Genomic DNA, 23,990 nt, shown 5'->3' with positions numbered 1-23,990 from the left:
ATTGGTGGTAATAGAAAAGTCATTGGAATAGAATGTTGTCACAGGATAAATGTCTCCCAATTGCATATAAATGTCTCAGCTTTACTGTACTGTTTGTGCTTGAGAAATACTGTGGCTTCAACATGTTGTTTATCCACTGTCTGGAACCCGTCAGCACTGGCCTGGCCTCGCCTCCCCATAGCCTCACCCGAGGAAGTCAGAGCCGCCTCCTTCAGCTCAGGCTGCGGGCAGCACACACACCGTTCATCTCTGCCTCCCTACCGTTGGCCACAGAGAACGTGGGAAGCATAGTGTGGAAGTGTCCCTCCTTGGTGTCCCCGTAGGCTGTCCTGTGAACACATGCTCGCCCGTCTCCTGGCTTCCCTCTAGGAAGGTCAGCTTGTCTGGCCCTGGCCCAGTGCTGTTGGGTGGTCACCACTTCAGATCCCAGGGTGTGGCTCCTGCAAAGCCACCCCAGGGTACAGAGAAACCAGGGAGACAGCAAACCAGAGGCGGAAGAGCCGGACCTTTCCATGTCTCTTTGCCATTTTAGAAATTAAGCCGGCAGTGCTTTCTGGCTGGCAGATTCCTGCTCTGTGACCTGAAAACACTCTGTTTTTGGAAACTGTATCTGCTGACACCTTTTTCCTGAGGTTTGTGTGTCTCTGTGCAATGCACTGCCCTGCATTGGTGGGTCAGGTACTGGCTTGCTGTTGGTGCCTTAGCCTCTCCACCCCCTCGGGAGATCTAGAATCGTTTTACAGCAGTGCCAAGCACTTGAGCTGACAGGCTAGGTTCATGAGTACCTTGAGTAAAAGAAGAGGTTCCTTAAGATATTTCATAAAATGTCAAATGTGCAAGTGACAGCTACTCGGGATGTCACAGACTAGTTAAACCCTGTACACATTTGTGAGTGGATTCAGGATGGCCAACTCTCAAACTTGACCAAGGGAGCCAGTTGAATTGGCTCTTCCTCTCATGAACGGTAACCAGCAACAGAGGTGGGGCCTGCCTTCCAGAGGAAGCCTGCTGCAGTGGGACACATTCACCTTCATGCAGGACGTGTTCCAGGCGTGTTCTCCCACGCCCCCTATTAAAATTCTCATTTTCACAATCACTGACAAGAGTCTTTACCTGGCCTCCTGTTCCAGAAAAGCAAGTGGAGGAACAGAGGGAAGGGGCCTGGCTGGGGCCTGGGGCTCCCGAGGCTTGTATATTCCAGTTGTTCTTGGCTTTGTAACAAATTACTCCCGACAGAGCAGTGCAAGACAACAGTCATTTATTACGACTACCCGACTCTTTCGGTTCTGGGTTGGCCCAGCAGCTTTTGCTGGAGGTGTCTCAGTGCAGTCCCATGTCACTGGAACGAGCACCCCCAAATCCTCCCTCTGAGAGCTGGGGAGATGCAGACATTTAGGGCACCCCTCTCTCTGTGTAACCTTTCGGCATGATGGCTTCAGGGTCTCGAATTCTCACTTGGGATCCGAGTCCATGGAGACCTTGGCCTTTCAGAGAACAGCCTTGTGAGTCATGATGTCACTGCTGCTTTAGGCTTAGTTATAAGCAAGCCATTAAGGCCAGCCTGCTCAAGAGGAAGGAACCAGACACCACTTCTTGGCGGGGGGCAAGCCGGAGGCTGTGCAGACTTGTTTTAAAACCACCCTACATTTGCAACCAGTAGGCCAAGGCCGAGGCTCCCCTGGGAGGCTAGGTTTTAATTTGGAGTACTGGAGTCTTGGAGCCCTGCCCCCATTCCCTAAGAGTTCCAGGAAGGAGGCTGCTGGAGTGCCTCGCTCACTCCCACAGGCAGGCGGCTTGCTCACAATGGCAAACTCCAGTTTCTGGTTCCTGCTTGTACTTGGATGAAGTAATAAATTTCATGAATAAGGTAGATTCCATCAAATAAGTATCAATTAAAGTCTTTTATGATCATAACGGAGACAATGAATTAAAGTCGAGTTAGAGAAATAACCAATAAAAGAGCAGACTCCAGAAACACAGGAAAATCCCAGGCTGCCAGGCACTTGCTGCTGTAAAGCCGCCTTCAACCAGTGCAGAGAACCTTCTGCAAACAAGACTGTTCCTCCAGGATCTGACAGGCTGCCTTCAAGTGGGAGCAGGAGCCCCACCCAGGACCTGAGGCAGGCAAGAAGGGGTGAACAGACCTTTTCTCAGCCTCTCCTCCACAGCTGTCTGTCTATGCAGTTCTAAGGACTGACACACGCTGGAGGTTTCTGGTTCGGATTCCCTGGGAAGTGAAGACAACCCCTCAGGCAGGGGGACCACTCATGGCTGCTTGCTTGGCCTGGGTTGACCCAGGCTCTCCCAAGCTGTTGGCTGCCTTCCCCCAGGTTCACTGCTTGAGCTCAAAGCCCTTTTTGAGTTAGTTCCATGTCGCTGCCCCGCGCTGGCTGGCTGAACGCCTCCTTCCTTTGGCGGCAGACCCAGCCTTGGGAACTCTGACTTTCCAGCCCAGGTGCCCTTCCCTCGGGTTGGCCCACCCAGCCCCCTGCTGCTTTTCTGCAGCGACTCCGGAGGGCGGAGGGCGGAGCCTTTGCTTCCCCCTCCCCCACTCAGAGCTCCTGAAAGGGGAATAGCTGGTGGGTTTTCGGTAAAACAGGCTTGTCAGTAGCCGGAGACACATGGCAGCCACCTCTGGCCAGACAAGTGGGAGCAGAGGTTCTATTGGCTGCTCAGATCCTCCCATCCACTCGTGGGCAGCGACTGAACCAGGCACACCGATGCTTGCCTTCCGTGCAACCACTGGGACAGTTTTCCTTCTGAGTCGCCTAGGTCTGCAGGGCTTGGTGAATTATTCAACACTGCAGCTCTTGCCAGAAGGATGTATGAAATTCATTGGAAATGCTCCGCTGTCTCCATGCCGGCCGGCCGGCCCGTAGCTCCCTACATTGAAGGGGATACCTGGGTTGACTGGTGACAAACCAACAGAAGCTTCCATGGAGTCAGTAACAAGCCAGGCCACTCAGTCATCTGATAGACATTTACTGTGTGCCTGTCCCAGGCCAAGCACCGTCCCCAAGTCTGCAGTGACAAGTGGAGGAGCTGCCGTGGCTTCTTTGAAGGAGAGCCAGCCACAGGAGACAAAGGCACAGAAAGGCCAGTGAATTAAAACCGGTGGCAAGGAAGGTGGGAGAGGCTGGCCAGGTGATCCTGAGGAGTGGCCTGCAGAGAACAGGGTCCGTGTGGCCCCCTTTGCCCCAAGTAGGTATTAGAGCTCAGCCCCATCCACTTGGTGACTATGCGTACTGAGGTGACCACGGCCACCCTTCTCCTCCCCTTACTCACAGAGCGTCGACTCTGCTTTTCTGGTCTTGGCCCTGTGAACAGGAAGTATATATTTAGATCGTCCTGCATTCTCTGTGTAACAGTCTCTTCATTCCTGGTGAAGACGGGAAAATGGGTCAGCTGTATTTACTAAGAAGCACGTCCCAGCTCCTTTGCTGGAACTATTTATAAACTTTCAAAGATACGAGCTAAGTCCCTACATCTTACTGTGAGCGGAAAGAGCCCACGAATACTCCTTCTATCACTACTCTGGGGATGTAGCACTCCGGGTGGCAACACATCGAGTAGGGCTGGCGGAGCATCTTGCAAATAGCGATTTTGATGGACTCTGGCAGCCCGAGCTGCCCCTTGGTCCAATTTCTCTGGGCATTTTTTTTCTTCTTGTGACACGGTCATAGCTGTCTTGGATATGATAAGAGATTATGCTGTGACTATAAATGCCAGGCCAGGCCAGGCTGGGCCCTTCACAGCTGCTACCGTGACAGCTTCATCTGCAGAGTGAGGCATTAGGTGTCCAGTGCCCGTGACTGAGGCCTGCCCTTGAACCAGCACTGCCCACTCAGCATGGGGCAGCGGGTCTGGGGGAAGGTGTCCCCAGAGCCTGGGACCAGGGCGAACCTCTTCTGAGTTTTCTCCCACTGGTCACCACTCAGAAGCTGCCTCAACCCTGTGTCTTTCCCCTAGCGCCTTTGCTGCCTGCCCCACAGCCTCTGCTATCCTTCCCATCTTGAATGTCCTGCCTGCACATTCTGGAGTCCTGGCTTCAGGACCATTATGCAGAGCATACTCAAACAGCCTGTGACAGTCCCTCAAGGTGACTGTTTGGCCTGCGTCCTAGCCAGGTCCCTGCCACAAAGAGGCAAGGCGGAGTCCCAGTCAGACCTTGTGGATGGGAGCCCCCAGCTACAAAGCTCCATATCATTCCTTCCAAAGAGACACACTCAGTGTTCACCAGCTTAGCTCTCGGCGTCCGGCAGCCCCCTGGACCACAGGGGTCTGCAGCTGATCTTCCCCACCGTGGCTAGTGGGTGCTTCCAGTGCTTCTCATCTCTGCTGCCTCCCACTATGCCCACAGGAGAAGCATGCTGACTATAAAGAAACTACCAATGGTGCCAGACCAGTCTGCACCCAAGGCAAAGGCCTGATGGGAGGATGAAATAAGTCCTCCATGGGCTGAGGGAGGATGACATAAGTCTTTCATGGGTGGGGGAAGGATGAAATAAGTCCTTCATGAGATGGGGGAGGATGAAATAAGTCCTTCATGGGCTGGTGGGAGGGTGAAATAAGTCCTTCACGGGATGGGGGGAGGATGAAATAAGTCCTTCAGTCACCAGTTCACGACTGTATCTGGTCATCCTGAGTGATGCTTCCAACATCTTCTAGCCACCACTCTCGCTTTGGGGTGGGAGATGTCTTGAGGACAGTTGAGCCCATTTTCTCCCAGATCAGAAGTACCTGGGTTCTGCATTGTTGGCTCCTAAGTCTCTCTGTGATTAATTTTTAAATGACACACTTAGACCTAAATATATGACAATATCTATCTAGTTTAGACCCAAAGTCCTCAATATATTCATGGTCTAAAAGCTTAATGGTTGTTTGAAAATATACCTGATTTTTAAAATGTCCCTTGTGACCATATCAACCATGGTAGATTGTATACCCTTCTATACATTGTGAACTTGCAAATCCTGGGTCACATTGAATCTCTTTACCCTCATTTCCTGCTCCAAATGTTGGGTTTGTTTTTTGTTTGTTTGTTGTTTTGTTGAGGTACCTGCCTTTTATCTCAGCAAATCCCAAGAAGCTGGGAATTCTCAAGCCTTACCATGTCATGGCGTCCTCACAGGGTCATCTCAATGACCAATGGTGAAGGTGAGCCATCCTGGAAGGACCGACAGGTCCAGGAGCTCCTGAGGGTTATATTCCTCTACTCCCACCCCCAAGATGCCTTGGAGCAGTCAGAGAACAAAGTTCTAGAAACTTTGGGGCAACCCATGGTTAACTGAGAAGCATATTCCTATCCCTCTGGCTCTGAGTCCTGCCCACCCATCTGCCTTCCACACCAACTCCCCGTAGGGAGACCCTCAGCACAGCTTGCTGCATTGGCCTTGTCCAGGCCTCGCTTGCCCACTTTCCCCTTGAGACCTTTGTACCTTCTTGTCCTCCTCCCTCAGAGTCCTCTGCTCTCAGCCTCTTTGGTGAAAGACCCTGCTCATTTCCCAGGAGTCACTTTCCAAGTCATTCCCCCAACAGTAGCGTCCTGCTGAGAGGAGACCCAGTTTCTCTGTTTCCTTCTACCAGCCCTTGGAACCAGCCTTCCTCCTGGTTGTGGAAGACACCTTTCCTCTCCTGTCATTTAGCCCTGGTTTCACTGTCAGTGAGCCTCTCCCTGTGGGTGATGTTTACAAGGCCAGGTGTCCTTTGTGCAGATGGATGGGACTCAAGGTGAAGGACTTCCATTTCTGCCAAGTAAGACTTAGAAGAGTTCCAGGTCCCAGGTATCACTAATGTTTGATCAGAGAGAAGTTGGAAGGACTTGGTGCTTGGGTAAAGGAGCTCTTCCAGCACAATAAATGTAGCATGATAGAAGTAATCAGTGCACCATTCCCCCAGTGTTCTGTGTCTTCACAGGGTGTGGGCCCCGGGTTGGGATCCAGGTCTTAGGCTGACTTGCTCTCTGTTGCCGTAGCTGCAGAAATGCCTTTGTGGGTTGTTCAAGACTTCCTGGTTCCACAGATGCCCCTGTGAGCCTTTTCACCACCAGGCTTGTTCCCCTTGCCCTGTGCCGTCATGTGTCCACTCATCTTTCCTCCCGAACCCATGTCCTCACTCCCACTGTGGGGGTTGAGGGTCCCCACATGCCACAGTGCTCCAGAGGGTACATAGCTGTTTACTGTTGGCAGCCATTAATGATTTAGTTTCCTGTTGCTATGACAAAATACCCTGACCACAGCACCCTAAGGGAGTTCTCGTAAAAGTCCCTTATTGAGGAGAAGTCAAGACAGCAGGAGCTTGAAGCAACTGCTCATATCACATTCACAATAGCAGAAGCCATGAATTAATGCATAAATACATTAATGCATAAGTACTTAGCCCCTTTGCTCACTCTTAGTCAATTGTTCATATATATATATATATAATTTAATTGGGGCTTGCTATGTTCAGAGGTTTAGTTCATTATCAACATGGCAGGAAGCATGGTGGCACACACAGGCAGACATGGTGGTAGAGAGGTTTGCTGAGAGCTCTATATCCAGATGGAAAGGCAACAGGAAGAGAGAGCAACACTGGGCCTGACTTGAGCATTTTAACCCCGCCCCTCCACACCAGTGACACACTTCCTCCAACAAGGCTATACCTCCCAATCCCTGTCAAGTAGTACTGCTCCCATTCAAGTCTATGAGCCTTTGGGGGCCGTTCCAATTTGAACCACCACATTCTTCTATAGTCAAGGATGCCTAGGGAATGGTGCCACCCACAGTGGACAGGGCTTCCCACGTCAATTGACATAATCAAGAGAATCTCCCACAGATATGTCCACAGGCAACTTGAGCTATACAGTCTCTCACTGAGGTTCTCTCTCCTGGTAATTCTAGGATGTGATATTGACAAACTGCCACAGTAAGTTTATAGGTGGGACAAATATCAGGTGACAACTTGGGTACACAAACACAGGCCCTTCTCTCTTTCTCTGTAACTCATTTTAACTTCTAGATCAATCCCTCATCTCATCAGACTACAGAAAACACTACCTTGTTTAATTCTCTGTTTTCTGAACCAACTGAAATCTCCCCCTAAGGGCTGGATCTGTAGCTTTAAGGCAGAGTGCTTTGAGCATGTTAAGGCCCCAGGCTCAATATCTAGTATCTAACCCTGACCCAGAGTTGAAGAACAGATTCGGGCCCCATGCTGGTGCTTGGGCCTCTCTGAAGCTCACAGCTAGGGAGGTGGCCTCTCGTTCACCACTCTGGCTTGCCCTGCTCCATGTCTGGACCTTCTATCTTAAAATTCCAAAGTCGGGGCTTTCAGTCCCTGTTCTTCGGTTTTGGGTGACAGTCCTCACGTGCAGTGGAGAGGCTGTGGGTCAGGTTAGAATGTAAGTGGGGAGCAATGTCATCCTAACTGTGATGTGCTCACCTGGTGCACCACCTCTAGAAGCTCTGCTTACTTGGGGGTGGAGAGTTGGTGCAGACTTTACCTAGGTATAGGGTCAGAGTTCAGGGCTGGCGTGTGTTGCAGGGGCAAGTGCCGTAGCTTTCTAGCTTGCCGGCCTACTTGCTCCTGTGGGTCCCTCATTGGGTTCAATGATGAAATTATTGAAGAAATTAGATAGAGACACTTGCTCTAGCAGACAAGGACCTTGCCACATCCCAGCATGTGTCTCTCCAGGTAATTTAGTCGTAAAGTGTTAAATGTAGCACACACCGAGTTCCTAAAAATGCCCGACACTGTGCTAAAGAATCACACGGGTGTTAATTTGTTGGATCATGACAGCCCCGTGGGGCGGGGGTTACTGCCTTCCTCATTTTATAGATGAAGAAATTAAGGCACAAAGTGTCATCTGCCGGAACCCGGTTCAGCCAGCTGGGCGATCTGGCTACGGGTGTGTGCTCGCACACCTGCACGCAGATGTGCAGGCTCGGGGCCAAGGCACAGAGCCGTCAGCACGCATCAGCAGAGCTCTCGCTCTGGTTTCTGGCAGGTGAGGAGCCGTCTCTGTACCCTCAGGGCTCATATGTCATCTGTGGGGTAGAGGAATGAGTGAGCGGATGCATGTGCTTTTGAGTTGGGGCGCACACTTTTTCACCGGCAGTGACAGGCAAATCCCTGTTTCTTTTGACAACTCATTTTTCCCCCCTCTTCTGGGCAAGCAGCACCTGTGCTGACTGGAGCCGCCTCACACAACCCCACAGGGCACCGCTCTCATTGCACACTTAAACAAAAAAAGCTTCCCCGGAGCCTGATTGACATGTACTAGGCTGCATCAAGAATGGACAACACAGCAAGTCAGGGTACTGTGAACAGCGAACCAAGACAGGAAGGCTGTCCCGCCCGACCCCAGCCATGTCCTCCAGTGCTGATTTATGGCGTGCCCTCCTCCCAGGCAGCTGTGGACTTACCTTGTCATTATAGACAATTCTACATTTCCAGAGCTTTAAAAACTTAAGATTGACTTTTTTTATTGTGTGTCTTAGTTAGAGTTTTACTGCTGTGAACAGACACCATGATCAAGGCAACTCTTATAAATGACATTGAATTGGGACTGGCTTACAGGTTCAGAGGTTCAGTCCATTAACATCAAGGTGGGAGCGTGGCAGCATCCAGGCAGGCGTAGTGCAGGAGGAACTGAGAGTTCTACATCTTCATCTGAAGGCTGCTAGGAGAAGACTGGCTCCCAGACAACTAGGATGAGGGTCTTAAAACCCACATCCACAGTGACACACCTCCTCCAACAAGGCCACACCTCCCAACAGTGCCACTTCCCTGGGCCAAAAAATACAAGCTGTAATGGTGTGTCTATGTGCAGATCTGCATGTAAATATGTGCACATGTGCCAGCAGGCACTCGCAGAAGCCACAAGAGGAGGCAGGATTCCCTGGAGCTGAAATGGCAGGTGGTCATAATCTGCCCAACATGGGTGCTGGGAACCAAACTCTGGGTCCTCTGCAAGAGCAGCAAGTGCTCTTCACTGCTGAGCCGCCTCACTATTTTGAGGTTTTTATATAAGTGCAGCAAACAGTGTACTGTTCTTCTGTTTACTCAGCACGAAGACTCTACGTGTTATGAAACCAACTGATTCTTACTGCGGAGTAGCGTTCTGTCTTGCGGGTATGAGACAGTTTGTCTGTTAAGCTACTGATAGATATTCAGGATGTTTCAGGCTCCCACGAGTGTTTACATGGATGTCTTTTTGTGGATGTGTTTTCTTGTTACTGTATGCACGATAGTGCTCAGCTTGCATTCTTCACTTGTACACAGCCTAGGATCCCCTGCCCAAGGAATAGTACCTCCCACAGTGGACAGCTCTTCCTACTTCAATTAATATAATCAAGATGATTACCCATAGACATGTCCCCCAGCCTAAGGAATGAAACCGCCCGTAGTGGGCAGCTCTTCCTACTTCAATTAATATTATCAAGATGATTCCTCATAGACATGTCCGTAGAGCAACCTGGATAGTGCCTCATTGTTCTCAAAATGACAATTAAAATTAATATTCTAATAAGCTCATTGTTGGGGAAGTGGGTAACTTCATGGGATAGGATGGCTGAACCATGCAGAGACTGTCATTGTTTTCCAATGTGGCGTACTAATTACCATCCCACCATGGGGTGAGGAGTCCAGCTTCTCCACATTGTACTGCTTCATGCAGTCAGCTGTTTTGACTTCATGTGGTCCTCAAGCACTTGGCATGATCTCTGTGGGTTCAAGGCCAACCTGCTCTACATAATAAGTTCCACAACAGCTGGGACAACAGTGAGACCCTCTCTCAAAACCAAAACAGAGCGCTGGGGTCTTTTCTTTCCTTGCCACTGAACTCTGTAAGACTCCCCTCTTTCAGTCTTTCATACCACAGTCTTCTTACTCATTTCCTTCCCGTCTGATGGCCCAGTATCGTTAAATGCATAAGTTCATTTCTGCCTTTCTCATTTTTTTATGGACTGTCTTGTGTCGTGTCCAAGCAACATTCATGAATAAATTCATTTCTCCGATGCTTCCAGAGTTTTCTGTTCTTACTGGGGATTGATTGGCCTGGTGGATACCAGCTGTATGTACTACTATCAACTGGAGGGTTTTTGTTTTTTATTTGTTCTTTAATGTTTTCAGATTTCTTGTTTTACACATATGAGTGTTTTGCCTGCATGTATGTATGTGCAGCATGTGTGTACCTGGCATCTGTGGAGATCAGAAGAGGGCACTGGAGGGATTCCCTGGAATGGTACTTACAGAAGTTTGTGAGATGCCATGTGGGTGCTTGGAATTGAACTTGTGTCCTTTGGAAGAGCAGTCAGTGCTCTTAACTACTGAGCCTTCTCTGGAGTCCCAAATTTTGTCTTCGTTTTGTGTTTCTGTTATTTAATTTTATTTTTAAATATTTAATAAAATAATCACATTTGTTTTCAATTTTACGTTTTATTACATTTATTTGCGTGTGAGGGCCTGTGCACCTGCGCACATTCAGAGGACAACAATGTTGAACTCAGGCCTTCAGCCTTAGCAGCAAGTGGAAGTTTATTTTCAGCTTAGCTCTGTAGTCGGTTTGGATTCCTTTCTTTCCTGTCACATGAGGAGTGGGCGGGGCGTTTCTTCCCTGTCAGGTGAAGAGTGGGCGGGGTTCAGCCTTCTCTCATTCAGGCTTTAACTGGGAGGCCTCCAGGGCCCCACAGTTTGCTCTTTTGTGAAGAGCGATCTGTCCCTATCTGTGAGGGTTTATTTCTGGATCTATTCCATTGATCTGCTTGTCTATTTTTAAGCCGATACTATACTGTCCTGACGCTGGTAGCTGTGTGGCAAGTCTTGATCCTTTGACACACGGCTGTCCCCCCTTGCGCTGTGATACCTATCTTCCAATTCTCTTGGCTCCTCTAAGTCCGCACAGCCTCCCGAACTGGCTTCTCAGCTTCTGAATCAAAGCTTGCCGGGACTTTGATGGGGGAGCCCCTCATGCTGTGTTCTCTGTAGTGCCTCCTTTGGATCTATGTCAGCTGTGGAATGGCTGTGGAAGCCACCTGTAACCAGTAAGAGCAGGGGCTTTCGTGTTTAGTAAAGCTGTCTGGTAGGTAACCTTAGGGTTTCTGGTTTGGGTTTTTTTTTGTTTGTTTGTTTGTTTTGTTTTGTTTTGTTTTTTTCTTTTCTATGCCCGGATCTCATCTGAGGAAATGTAGACCTAAAAACCTCAACTGTGCTTTTAAAGTTACCATCGTTCGAGGACCTTGGTCATAGCTTGATGAAATCGCGTCTTCTCTTCCAAGGAAACCATGTTCAAAGCCTTCCTCTTCACCTTTCTCACGTCACCAGTCTTAGGCATTAGTGATCAAGGATTCACGTGGGTGAGGTCAAGATGAGGGTTTCCTTTCCGGAAAGTTAAGAGGGGGAAAGTAAGCTTGGAAACGCTGGGTGTGGTAGGCGGAGCTGGCAAACCTCTCACTGCCAGTCAGGACTGGTTCATGATGGGCAGGGACCACCTGGGGCCTCACCACCCTCTGCCAGTCCCCGCCTCCCCTGAGACTTCTCTGCTTTCCCTGGTGGCTTTAGCCTGGCTAGCCCTTAAGCGAAGGTATTTTGCAGAGGACCTGTCGCTGGGAGAGGGCGAAAAGGCTGAGGAAGCTGAGGTGCTGCTCCATCAGGGCTTTCTCGAGGACTGCATACACGAGGCTGCCCCTGGGGAGAAGGAGCCGTTAAACCGTCAAAATAAAAAGTCAACCAAACTCCTCGGGCCCAATCGAAAGCACTTAGCTCAGGCTGCAGGGGCACCGGCAACAGCTTTGCCCGTGATGTGCTTGCTACAAGGAGTAAAAGGGCTGTGGGGGGATTTAAAGAACGCTGAAAAAGTTCCAAAATATTGGAATAAACCTAAGTCAATAATACATTAAATCTGGGATTCATAAAAAGAAATCATGGTGAAAATCTTCTCAAATTGGTTTTTATTCTGGAATCCGGTGATGGATCTCTTGGAGCCCTGGTTATCCTGTAGGTGTGGTGCTCTGAAATACAAACCTGACGCGTATATATTGTCAAATAATAAAGTATCATGAAACCAATCAGCTGTGAGCTCCCCACTTGGCAGTTTGGAAGTAAAAACCCTTTCTCCTTTACAAGGCCAACTGACTCTTAATTCCTCCCAAGAGATCTCAAGTTAAAATGTGTTCACTGCCAGCTGACAAGAGAGGCGAGTTCAGATTTATTACCCTGGCACCTGCAGAAAAAAAAAGGAGAAATGACGGATGATGAAAATATATTTAATTATCATTCGCTGCCACGGCTCTGTCTGCTCTGTCGTAGGGCTGCAGCTGTTGGCACGCACGTTATTTTAAAGTCAATGTGCTTATCTGGAGAGAAGGCCGCTCTCTGAGTAAATTGACTTGGGGGAGGAAGGAAATGGCGAGATCCTCTCGACCCAGCTGAGCAAACTCAGATTTGTATTCTGTGCGCCTGCTTTAATTGTCTAATCCACCGCACATCGCATCAGCTCTGGGATTTGGCTTCGGTAAAGAAAACATTTACAAAAAAGTAAACTTTTCCAAGGCTTTTCTGAGCCAGATATGAGTGGACTGGGTTTTCCCCCCCTTCCCGGAGTGTGAAGTGACGGTTAACACTGGATCTTTCCGGTTCAGAAGGATGGGCTTAGGATCTCAGTGCCAAGCAAGCAGGCTTGGAACTCTGGCGGTCAGAAGTGTAACACTGTGAAGCGATGGGCCGGTGGAGACACTGCTTCACAGACAGACCCTGCCCCTACTCACTGGTCTTCTGGAGACCCCGTGGCTGAGCATGAGGTTTTTGCACTAAGTCCTGCGCAGCGCATCGGATTACTTGGAGCGTGCCTGTGGGGATTCCGGCTTGGCTCCTAGGACTCTATGCTGTTTTGTTTATGCCTAGGTTGTGTTGGTTGCAACAAAAATAACCCAGATAATGAGCAGTGTCTACCATGGCGGTTTCCCATGGCACCTCCTTTTCTCCAGAGAAGCCACGAAGCGTTTTGTGTGCGGTGGTATTTAGTCCAAAGGGATGGATTCCCACCAAAGGCAGGATGCAAACAGCTGGCCCAGCAGATAGGGATTCTGGACGGGGATAGTGCAGTTAGGATTCTGGAACAGGGATGGCGCAGGACCTTCCTGACAGGGCCGGCAGCGGATGCCTGTGGATGGGGTGACTGGAGAGAGGTGTCTGGATATGAGCCAGTGCAGGGAGGGGCTCTCCCTCTGACCTTCTCTTTGATGAATAAGGATTCAAGATTGCATCTGCTGAGCCTGCAGGACTGGGAGGGAGGGAGCTGAGCTCTGGCTTGAGGGTATGGGCTCCGAGCCCTCGAGCGTTTGGCCATCCGGATCACATTTTGCCCATAAGCCAGAGAGCGCATCCCATGGTCTTCATCATGATGACTGTGGTCACAGCCGCCATCTTCATCTCTCTCATCACGGTCACTGTGGTTGTCACCACCATAGCTTTAACTGTTCCAACGCCATTGTCACTGTCATAGTACTACCATCGTCATCCGGTCCCTGTTGGTCACTGATGTCATCAACACATCCTCTCCGGCATCATCACCATCACTTCTGTCATCGTCATTACTGCCAGCATCAGCATCCCTGTTACCATCATCACCATCATCTCTGCCCCATCAGCATATCAGCATCATCACCACCGTCATCTCCATCGTTATCTCTTATCATCTTTATCTCCAGCCTCATCACCATAACCAGTACCATCTCCTCTCGCTTGATAACGTATATTATCATTTACCCTGTACTTGGCTCTTGAGTGAATCATCTAAATCGGTTGCTTCCTCCAATCCCGCAAGACAGGCAATCTGTCGTACAGATGAGGAAACAGAGTGCTGGATGCTTGGGGATATAGTCCAGGGACCCCGCTGCAGTGGGGAAGGGGCAGGAATTCCAGAACCCAGGCCTTTATGGATGGCTGTGACAGTTTCCACGGCACACAGCAGCCCATTGATTGACCTTCTTGGTCTGAAAGCTTTCTTGGGTGCGGACTGACCAGAACTGTGGCTTCCCGCTTCCTAGCTGAGCTACCCGGAAACACAACAGGGCTGTGGTCACGGATGGTGGGGGATTTGTCACCTGCTGCTCTGTTGTTCTACAACTCCACGCTCAAGCAAGGTTTGAGGTTCAGGCTAGCTCCTGGGGACTGCTGTGTCCAAAGATATGAGTCTCTCAAGGATACTCCAGCAGAGAGTGATGTGTCCCATGTCAAGCTCTGCCTAAATAGTCACATGTCCCAGTGTCGAGCTTCGCCCCCACTGCCAAGTTCTGCCCTTACGGTGATGTGTCCTATGTCAGGCTCCGCCCTCATAGTCACGTGTCTGGTGTGAAGCTCCTCCCCATAGTCACGTGTCCCAATGTGACGCTCCTCCCTCATAATCACATGTCCCAGTGTCGAGCTTCACCCCCTCTGCCAAGTTCTGCCCTCATAGTGATGCGTCCTATGTCAGGCTCCGCCCTCATAGTCACGTGTCTGATGTGAAGCTCCTCCCCATAGTCACGTGTCCCAATGTGACGCTCCTCCCTCATAATCACATGTCCCAGTGTCGAGCTTCACCCCCTCTGCCAAGTTCTGCCCTCATAGTGATGTGTCCTATGTCAAGCTTTATCCTCATAGTCACGTGTCCCAATGTGAAGCTCCTTCCTCATAGTCACAGGTCCCCTTGTCAAGCTCCACCCCCATAGTTGTAAATTCCACGTGAAGCTCCACCCTCACAGTCAGGTGTCCCTTGTCAAGCTCCACCCTCATACATTTCTTTCCCTGGGATCCAACACAGACTGCATAGGGAACCCTAGGGAGGAACCATGATACACAGGACTGCGCTGCTGAGAACTTGGGCTCTGGGGACTTGAAGGGCAGAGTGGCAGGTGTTTCCAAGTTTCCTTACTACATGGAGGAAATGGTCCCGCCATCCCTAGCTCATCAGAGTGACTGTGGGCAATAATTAATACCGATTTTATTTCCAACTGAGGCTGATGAGTCTCTTTAACACATTAATTTTTATTAAGCTTTTTATGTATTATTTCAAAACCACATACTATTCAAAGACAGTTTAGGACACATTATGGGTTGTACATTTTGTAATTATCAAATGGCCTCCGTCCAGAATATGGAAAAGAAAACAAACGTAGTTGTTTCCCAAGGAAGGGAATCGCCATGGTGATGTGCAGACAGGCCTTGGAGCAGCCCCACAGCCTCGGTGCTTAGGACCCAGTGCTGCCTGCTAGCATCCAGGAGAGAAGCTCTGACATGTCCTCTGGAAGCCTGTCTCCTTGTCTCCAATCTCAGGGCCCCTTTCATCTTGACTCCCTGCAACAGGAGCTCCCTTCTCCACAGGCTCAAACGCCTTTGGATCCGAGCTGTCAGACAGATTGTGTGAGTCCTCCTTTCTGCCCAGGTCCCACCTGGTGGAAGCTTTCCCCATTTGCCAAAGCCAGAGCAGACGGCCAGCAGGTTCATAGCACGTTCATAGCACGTTCATAGCACGGGAGGTTTGCTTTCACAATGACTGTTTTCTCTGAAGGGTTTCTGCTTCGCCATTCCCCTGCTTCAGTATAAGATCCAACCAGGCTGGTAACTTGTCTGCTGGTCCATCCAATGTCTGGCTGAGTGCATGAATGAATCTCTCCTCCAGCTCAGGGATAGCAGCAGAGCCAAAGTGGGTCAGCTTCTCTCTCAAAGCTGGAAAACTCTGCACGACAGGGTTCCCATAAGTTCAGCCCTGGAGGAGCCCGAGAAGCAAGTTCAGGATGGAAAACAAACCTTGGCCTGGTCCCAGCACGGTGGCCTGGGGAGGCCACGCCCACTAGGCTGCCTCTCTTGGTGCCTGCACAGGCTCAGAGCAAACCTGCCTCTGCCTCTGCCCCGCCTCTGATGAGTCTCTTTTTACTTAAATCAACTTTGTTTTTGAGCCAGGGTCTCGTGCAGCCGAGGCTGCCCTTAAACTAGCTTTATAGCTAAGGATGACTTTGAACTCCGGATCCTCCCTCCACCCTCGACTTGTGCCTCCTAAAGGCTGAGATTAGAAACAGTTGTCACCGGTCCTGGCTTTTCTTACTTTTTAAACAGTTGTTTTTTTTTTTTTTAAAGAAGAATTTTCACTTTATAAATGGTTTCCTGTACTTTCCAAGTAATGCTCACAGCACTTATACACTCTTTCATAATTGGCTCACACAATATACCCTGTTCAGAATTTTTAATCAACCATGGCAAGTGGTCCCAGCAGTTTAAATAAAAAAGTATAAAAATGAATTTAGTATTTTAATATAGCAGTGGCATTAGCCTTATATATGTGCTTAGCAATTTCATGCAGGCTTACAGTCTTAGATTCCGTTTCGTCTGGCTGGTGGGTAGGCCAGCATCCAGGCCTTGGCTCTTTACGTAGAGCTGGCCGAGAGGAGCGCAGTAGGGCAGTCTCTCCCTAGAGGGTTGGTCATCTGGGTGGCCCGTGGCCTTAGTGCTATACAGGTCAGCACAGGACATCTAGGGTAGGAGCGACTTTGGTCTGCTGGTATTGGACATACGTTCCCTTGGGCAGGCTTTGAGAATGACATCGTTAACGTAGACTGTTTGAGGAATGACGTATCCCTTCTAGCTTCTAGTGAGCTTCTAGTGATTTCTGTTGAGGGCCTTGGACCAGCAAGACGGCATACTGACCGCTACTTATATTATCCTTGTTCTACGGAACATTGGATGGCTATGTCTAAATGTAACGACATTTTCCATGTACTTGACCATGAGCTAGCCCATCCAGGGGCAGAAGGTGCATCCACCATCGCCGTCATCCCTCTCCAAATGCTTTTCACTATCCAAAACTCTACAGTGCACACTCCTTCAGCACCCCTGCCCCTGCTAGCCCCTGGGCCTAACCTGCTTTAGCGCTACTACTCTTGTTGCTATGGAGATGTTTAATGCGTGAACCGCACTGCGCATGTCCAGTTCTCACACGTGAGCCACAAGGCGCATGCCCAGTTCCCATGGGTGAGCCGCAGGGCACATGTCCAGTTCCTTCACTCGGCATCATGTTCTCAGGGTTCAATCTTTATCGGAGCCAGTGTCACAGTTTCGCTCTTTTTAAGGATACGTCAGGTTTTGTTAGTTTGCCCAGAAGTGGACCCTTAGGTTTCTTCTGAATGACGGCACTGTGAATGTGGATGTGCAGACCAGGAGCGAGTCCTGAAACTCATACTGAACCATGAGAGTTCATGGCTTGGCCGAGGTCCTCTGGCTCTAGACTGAGCTCTTTGGACAGACCCTGGAGCTACCTACCCTGCCTCCTCCCCACTGTTCTGTCCTCTGTAGCCACACCCAGTTCCCTTCACCGGTGTGCTGCTGCTATGTGACACAACGGCAGATACCCGTTTGCCTCTCTCCCCCCAGAGTTTCCCAGGTCCCTTTCCCTCCCTTGGGTCTTCATGCATGCTGCTTGGCAATTGCTATACCCTTGTGCGCCCTGTCTTTTTTTATAAATGGCCTTAGCTAGCCAGGTGGTGGTGGCGCCTACCTTTGATCTCAACCCTCAGGAGTCAGAGGCAGGCGGATCTCTGAATTTGAGGCCAGTGTGGTCTACAGAGTGAGTTCCAGGACAGCCAGGGATGCACAGAGAAACCCTATCTCAAAAAAGTCAAGTAACTAAATAAAAAAATAAAGAGAAAGCATCAGTTAGCATACATGACTAAGACATAGTTTTAAAAAAATGAGATCTTTGAGAATTTTGTACAGTGAGTTTTGACCACATTCCTCCTCCCCTGACTCCTCCCAGATCCATGCTGGTCATACCCTCTCAGATCCACACTCGTCCGTACCCACAACTTTGTGGCCCCTTTCTACATCCACCGAGTTCAGTTTGTGCTGCTCATATTTTGTGGGATTCATAGCCTTCCACCAGAGTGTGGCTGACCCACCAGGGGCTCTGGCGTTAAAGCTGACTCCTCCTCTTCCAACAGCTATCACTGCCTAAGCTGCTGGCTGGGTGAGACGAGATGGGGTGTCCACATTCTCTCTTCATGCTGGAATTTGGTCTGGCTCGAGCGTGCAGAGTCCTGGTGTACATTACGCTGTCACAGCTGCTGTGAGTCCATGTGTGCAGCTGCCTGGCTGTGTCCTGAGGACCCTGCTTCTGCATATTTATTTACTGTCTCTGCCTCTTACAGTCATCTCACCTTTCAGTAAAAATCCCTGAGCTGTGGGGGAAGGGGTACAGTAGAGATGCTCCCCCTTATAGCCGAGCATTCTCAGTTGAGCATTCTCTCGTGCCTTATTGTCTGCCCTTTGGTTTCTGCTAGTCACCATCCACTGCAAACAGATGTTTCCCTGATGAGAGCTGAGAGCTGTGTTAGTCTATAGCCAGATTGCTTAAGCAGCACTCTATGTAAGTATTCGATGCTAGGTTCAACCTCAGATTCTCCAAAATCCTGCAACCGTCAGCTGCAGGGTTATTGGTGTGCATAAGGTATCTTGCTTTTACCTGTTGGGCTATCTGGTCGGCCTGGGTTTTCTTTCTATTACTAAATTAGAAGGGTTCTTTTAAAAAAAAGACTTAACTGCCGTTGTGTTAATGAGGTGTGTGTGATGTGGTGTGTGTGTGTGTGTGTGTGTGTGTGTGTGCATGCCATGGCATTTGTGTGGAGATCAGAGAACAACTTATGGGAGTTGGGTCTCTTTTGCCACTGTAGGTTTTAGGGATGGAACTCAGGTTGTCAGGTTTGTGTGACAAGAGCTTGTTCCTGCTGGCCCATGTCACCTGAATTGCAAGTGTTCTTCTTTAAAAATGTTATTTATGTTATTTCTTTAACATTGTGTACACAATTCTGTATTGTGTTTCTACTTTTGTGACAGTGCCCTTGGGAAGCAGAAGTTCCACATTTTGATGATGTTCAACTTGTTGGCTGCCAGGCTGTTTCCCTCCTTCCCTCCCTCCCTTCCTTTCTTCCCCCATTCCTTTTCCTATTTCTCTGTTTTTGTTTTTGTTTTTTTTTTTTAAAGATTTATTCTATGTATGTAGCTGTCTTCAGACACACCAGATGAGGGTATCGGATATCGTTACAGATGGTTGTGAGCCACCATGTGGTTGCTGGAATTTGAACTCAGGACCTCAGGAAGAGCAGTCAGTGCTCTTAACCGCTGAGCCATCTCTCCAGCCCCTCTGTTTTTGTTTTTAAGACATTGCTGACTTCAGTGTCACAGAGTCCCAGGCCTCTTAGCAGTTATAGCTTCAGCTCTTAGACCTAGGTCTTTGGCCACTCGTAGTTAATTTTCTGTAGGGTATGGGGGAGGGGTGCATCTCCACTGTCCACACCTCCTCACCCAGCCATTTACCTCTGGGTTACCTGTACCTGGTGTGTAGGTCAGTTGGCCTACTGCAAGGTTTTGTTTGCAAGCCCTCACCCTGATCTCCACGTCCTCCCTCCTGACAGAGCCATGCTGTCTTGACTGTGGTAGTCTGGGAATACGTTTTGAAATTAGGAAATGTGAGTCTTGTTTCGCCCTTTTTGGTTTTCTTGGCTATCCTGGATCTACTATACTTCCCTATGGATTTTAGAACCAACTTGGCAGTTTCTACCAAGAGGCTAGCTAGGACTTCAATCAGGATTGTGTTGAATTTCGAGATCATCTTGGAGAAAGTGTCCTCTTAACAACAGTTAAGTCTTTTAATTCATGAACATGAGGTCCCATTCTGTTTCCACAGCACCTTAACTTCTTTACGACTCGTGGTTTTGAGAGTTTAACTTTTTAACTACTTTTGCCAGAAACTTTAAAGCGTTTTGTCCTTTCGGAACTGTTGTAAATGGAATTATTTTCTTAATTTCATCTTTAGTGTTGCTCCTACAAGTGTACAGAGATGCTGTTGGTTTTTGCCCATCAATGCTCTATCTGGCCATCTCGCGGAACTTATTAATTTAATTGTGTTTTTGTGGACTCCTTGGGATTTTCTGTGTATAAGATTATCTAATTTGTAAATTAAGACGCTTCTGTTTCTTTCTTTCCAGTCCGTGTGCCTGATTTTTGTTTTTTGTTTTTTGTTTTTGTTTTTGTTTTTCTGTTCTATTGTACCAGCTAAGCTTGTACGTGAGTGTTGAGAGAGGATACAGACAATATATGCTGACCCTCATACTGATGAATATATACTGACCCTCGAACCATCCAAATACCTGTCCTTTACCCCCATTATATAGGCTGTGTAATGAGAAGCCCCAGGTGTTGGGCAAGTTGTGTGAGGACTTTGTGTTAGGCCCAGAATTGCCCCATGCAGGCCACCTGTGCCTTCTCCCTCTGCTGAGACATTGGGTTTGGGGAAGATGTCAACCGAACAGATGACGTTTTGGAAGGCTGAGTGGAAAATTCTAAAAGTCCTTCCGTGAGGCCTAGGCTCCTCTCCGAGTGGCCAGACACTCCCTGTGTGTATTTGTATGAATGTACAGGTAGGGAACATGGAAAAGAATGCGGAGACCTTCCGGCTCCTCCCTCCTCAAGCCTCTAGCTGCTGGGATCAGAGGGATCATGGTCAAGCACCACCACGTGCAGGCTTTATCGTGGGGTCCCTCATTCACCTCTCTCAGCAACCTCCATGTCCCCATTTTGTTGACAAGAAGCTGGCACTGGGAGAGGCTGGGTGACAGGTGGTGGACCATGCCCAGACACCGCCCTGACGGTTCTGTATAGTGCTCCACTGATCCCCATCCACGTGAGTTCCTTCTTGCTGGAACTCAGAAGGCTGCTGTTCCGAGAGGTTAAGTGCTGTGTGCATGGGGCTCAAGAATGATAGGCTCTCCTCTCAGGTCCAACACTTGACCCCCAGCCTCTCTACTTCTTTTCTTTGCACCTCAAGCCCAGAGACAATTAAGGAAATCCATTAAAAGGATAAGAAAATACAAAAATAACCCTTCCCAGAAGGCCATGCCATAGGCGCTCCTGCTCTCTGGGGTGTCTCTGTGTGTCGCCCCACTCTGAGTTACTGCTCCCCTGAGAGTGCAATCATCTTCCAGGGAGACTCGGAGAATGGACCATCTGGTGATGCAAGAGAGCTGCTAACACGAACTCCTGTCTTTTCTGAGATAAATCCAACTAATCCAGTCCTTGTCGCTAATCCACTCCAAGACGTCGTATTCAGGACTGACGGTTAATTGTATCAGGATAAATTGTTTGTACTTCAGACCCAGTGCCTGGAGGTTCCTGGGGAAATGGGGTTGAGCAAGAAGAGGAGTTTCGGGGTTGGGGATTTAGCTCAGTGGTAGAGCGCTTGCCTAGCAAGCACAAGGCCCTGAGTTCGGTCCCCAGCTCCGAAAAAAAAGAAAAAAAAAAAAAAAAAGAAGAGGAGTTTCAAGGGGTTGGGGGTTCTTGAATGGCTGAGATTTCAAAGTTGAGAGTGATAGGGCTGAGGCCAGATCCCCCATGAGAACCACAGCCTCTTCTTCCAATACCTGGGACAGTGGGTGGCCTGATCGATGATGCTGCGGTGAGAATTCTAGGAAGCCAGCACTGGTCTCCTCACGAGTTTGCTTTTCTATTCCACCCCAGAACCAGTATTTGTTCAGGAACGGGAGATCTCCCTAGACTCGTGCATAGGGACTGACTATGCTAATGTGCTACAGAAAGGCAGGCCGCCCCCAGGAACAGTTAGAGGGAGCTGACAGGACCTGGCAGTGGCAGGCAGACCCAGAGTGACTTCTCAGCATGATGCTGGGGGAGTAATTTTGTGTATTTGAGTCCCAGTCTTGGCTCACAGATTACCTGGCTTAATAAGTTTACTTCTCAAAAGGCATCAAACTCTGGAACCATCCCCCAAACTACAACACCTTAGTGAATCCAGAAGGGACAGTGACCGAGAGGTTTGATTGCCCTTGAATCCCACCCAGGCCCTCTGGACCTGGCCTTGTTTGCGTTCCACACTAGCTTTGGAAAAGTTGCCATTATCCCCTCAACAGGGAGGGAGGAGCCTGAGATATGGGGGTTGTGGGGGCTCTGGGGCCAGCAGCACAATTAGGGCAGAGCCAGGCTTGGGACCCAGTGTGGGGCTGACTGCCAGGCTCCATGCAGGCCCCACGATGCCCAAGCACAGATGAATCTTTGTGTCTGTCTGCCAACTGGCTCTCAGCTCATCTAACCACAGTGTCTCTTAGATACTGAGAAGGGCTCTATCTGTCCAGGGGCAGGGGACAAGAATTGGGGGGACAGATGTGAGGTGAGATGTCGAGGAAGGGCATGGCTGTCTCCTGTCAAGTCGCTCCACATGCTCTTACTTTGCATAGAAGACTGATGCTAAGAAGACCCTGGGCTAAGGTTGCGTATCCATCTGTGTATATGCTCTGTCTGTCTGTCTGTCTGTCTGTCTGTCTGTCTATAATCTATCATCTATCTGTATGTATGTATGTATGTATGTATGTATGTATGTATCTATCTATCTATCTATCTATCTATCTATCTCTGTCTATCATCTTGCTCCCTAACTTTTTTTTTTTTCTTTTCTTTTTTTTGGAGCTGGGGACCGAACCCAGGGCCTTGCGCTTGCTAGGCAAGCACTCTACCACTGAGCTAAATCCCCAACCCTGCTCCCTAACTTTTATCTATTTATATATATCATCTATCTTCTACATATGTATTGTGATAGTTTGCATATGTTTGGCCCAGGGAGTGGCACTATTTGGAGGCAGGGCCTTGTTAGAGTGGGTGTGTCACTGTGGGTGTGGGCTTTAAGACCCTCATTCTAGCTGCTTGGAAGTCAGTCTTCTGCTAGCAGCCTTCAGATGAAGATGTAGAATTCTCAGCTCCTCCTGTACCATGCCTGCCTGGATGCTGCCATGTTCCTGCCTTGATGGTAATGGACTGAACCTCTGAACCTGTAAGGCAGCCCCAATTAAATGTTGTCCTTTGTAAAACTTGCATTGGTCATGGTGTCTGTTCACAGCAGTAAAACCCTAAGACATGTATGTATATATCTATCACTCCTCTTCTCCCTCCCTCCTTTGTTTCCTTCCTTCCTCCCCCCTCCCTCCCCTCCCTCCCCTTCCTTCCTTCCTTCCTTCCTTCCTTCCTTCCTTCCTTCCTTCCTTCCTCTGTCCCTGGCAGTGCTAAAATGGGTCCCAGAGCCTTGTGCATGCCAGGCAAGTGATCCCTCACTGAATGTACCTGTAGTTTCCTATTTCTTTAGTCTAAGTTTAAGTTACAGATTGACTTATTGCTTGGCATTTGAGGCTGAGAGTGTTGGAATGTGGAATTGGGGCAGGGGTAGAAACCTAGGCACCTTTGGTACCAACTTCCTTTCAAAGCTGCATCAGACAATAAGTAAAGCATCAGGACAGCGTCTCCCAGCCCCCAGCTTCTTCAGACAGCAACAGTGAGTTCTCACTCCCTACAGGTCCCAGGAGAAGGATTGCAGGAAGGATTGTGCTTTCCCCCATTTTCTGGGCTCAAGAAGCGGGGGGACTGGGAGATGGGAGGGCAGGGAGTCCTAGGACAAATAGGAGTATACATCTGCCTGCTTGAACTGTAGGTGTGGGATCTAGGTCAGGGGGAAATCTGCAGGTGTGAGATCTAGGTCAGGGGAGATCTGCTGGTGTTGGGTCTAGGTCAGGGGGAATCTGCAGGTGTGAGATCTAGGTCAGGGGGGATCTGCTGGTGTTGGGTCTAGGTCAGGTGGGATTTGTTCATTAAGCTGTTGAATCATAGATTGCCTACTGCTGAGCACGTCTTTAGTGGAGTAATTTAGCTCCTCTCTGTCTTAGCCATTGCTTCATTGACATTTGTCAGTGATGCCCTATGTCATGAGCAACAGTGTGAGGGATGAATGGGAGGGATAATGTTTGGAAGTGGGGAGCCTGGCATGTTTTGTCCTGCATGCAGCAAGTTCCCATTGAAAGAGCCAAAGGTCAACATTTCCTCCTCTGTAAAATGGGGTTAGAAGAGGCTCTGGAGCGTACATGGCAGCTAAGGAGGTAGCTCTGGGAAGCACCAGTCTGGTGCAGATCCGTGCAGACAGCACCTCCTGG

The 23,990-nt window shown here is 49.2% G+C and overlaps 1 protein-coding gene and 1 long non-coding RNA gene across 20 annotated transcripts in view; one reads left to right on the top strand and one right to left on the bottom strand.

Annotated features, from left to right (window-relative positions):
- Camta1 (calmodulin binding transcription activator 1) overlaps positions 1-23,990 on the top strand; it is an 847,864-nt gene that overhangs the window by 108,772 nt on the left and 715,102 nt on the right. The window lies entirely within an intron of this gene.
- Positions 10,400-16,958, bottom strand: LOC120103137 (uncharacterized). The gene is made up of 3 exons (XR_005505237.2): positions 16,325-16,958; positions 11,205-15,727; positions 10,400-10,597 (listed from the first exon to the last, which is right to left on the bottom strand). It is a non-coding gene; the product is annotated as an uncharacterized LOC120103137 (long non-coding RNA).

The sequence above is a fragment of the Rattus norvegicus genome, chromosome 5 (genome assembly GCF_036323735.1).
Source record: "Rattus norvegicus strain BN/NHsdMcwi chromosome 5, GRCr8, whole genome shotgun sequence".
Classification (NCBI taxonomy): Eukaryota; Metazoa; Chordata; class Mammalia; order Rodentia; family Muridae; genus Rattus; species Rattus norvegicus.
Note: the sequence above shows the minus strand (reverse complement) of the source record. Positions and strands in the feature narration are given on the sequence as shown.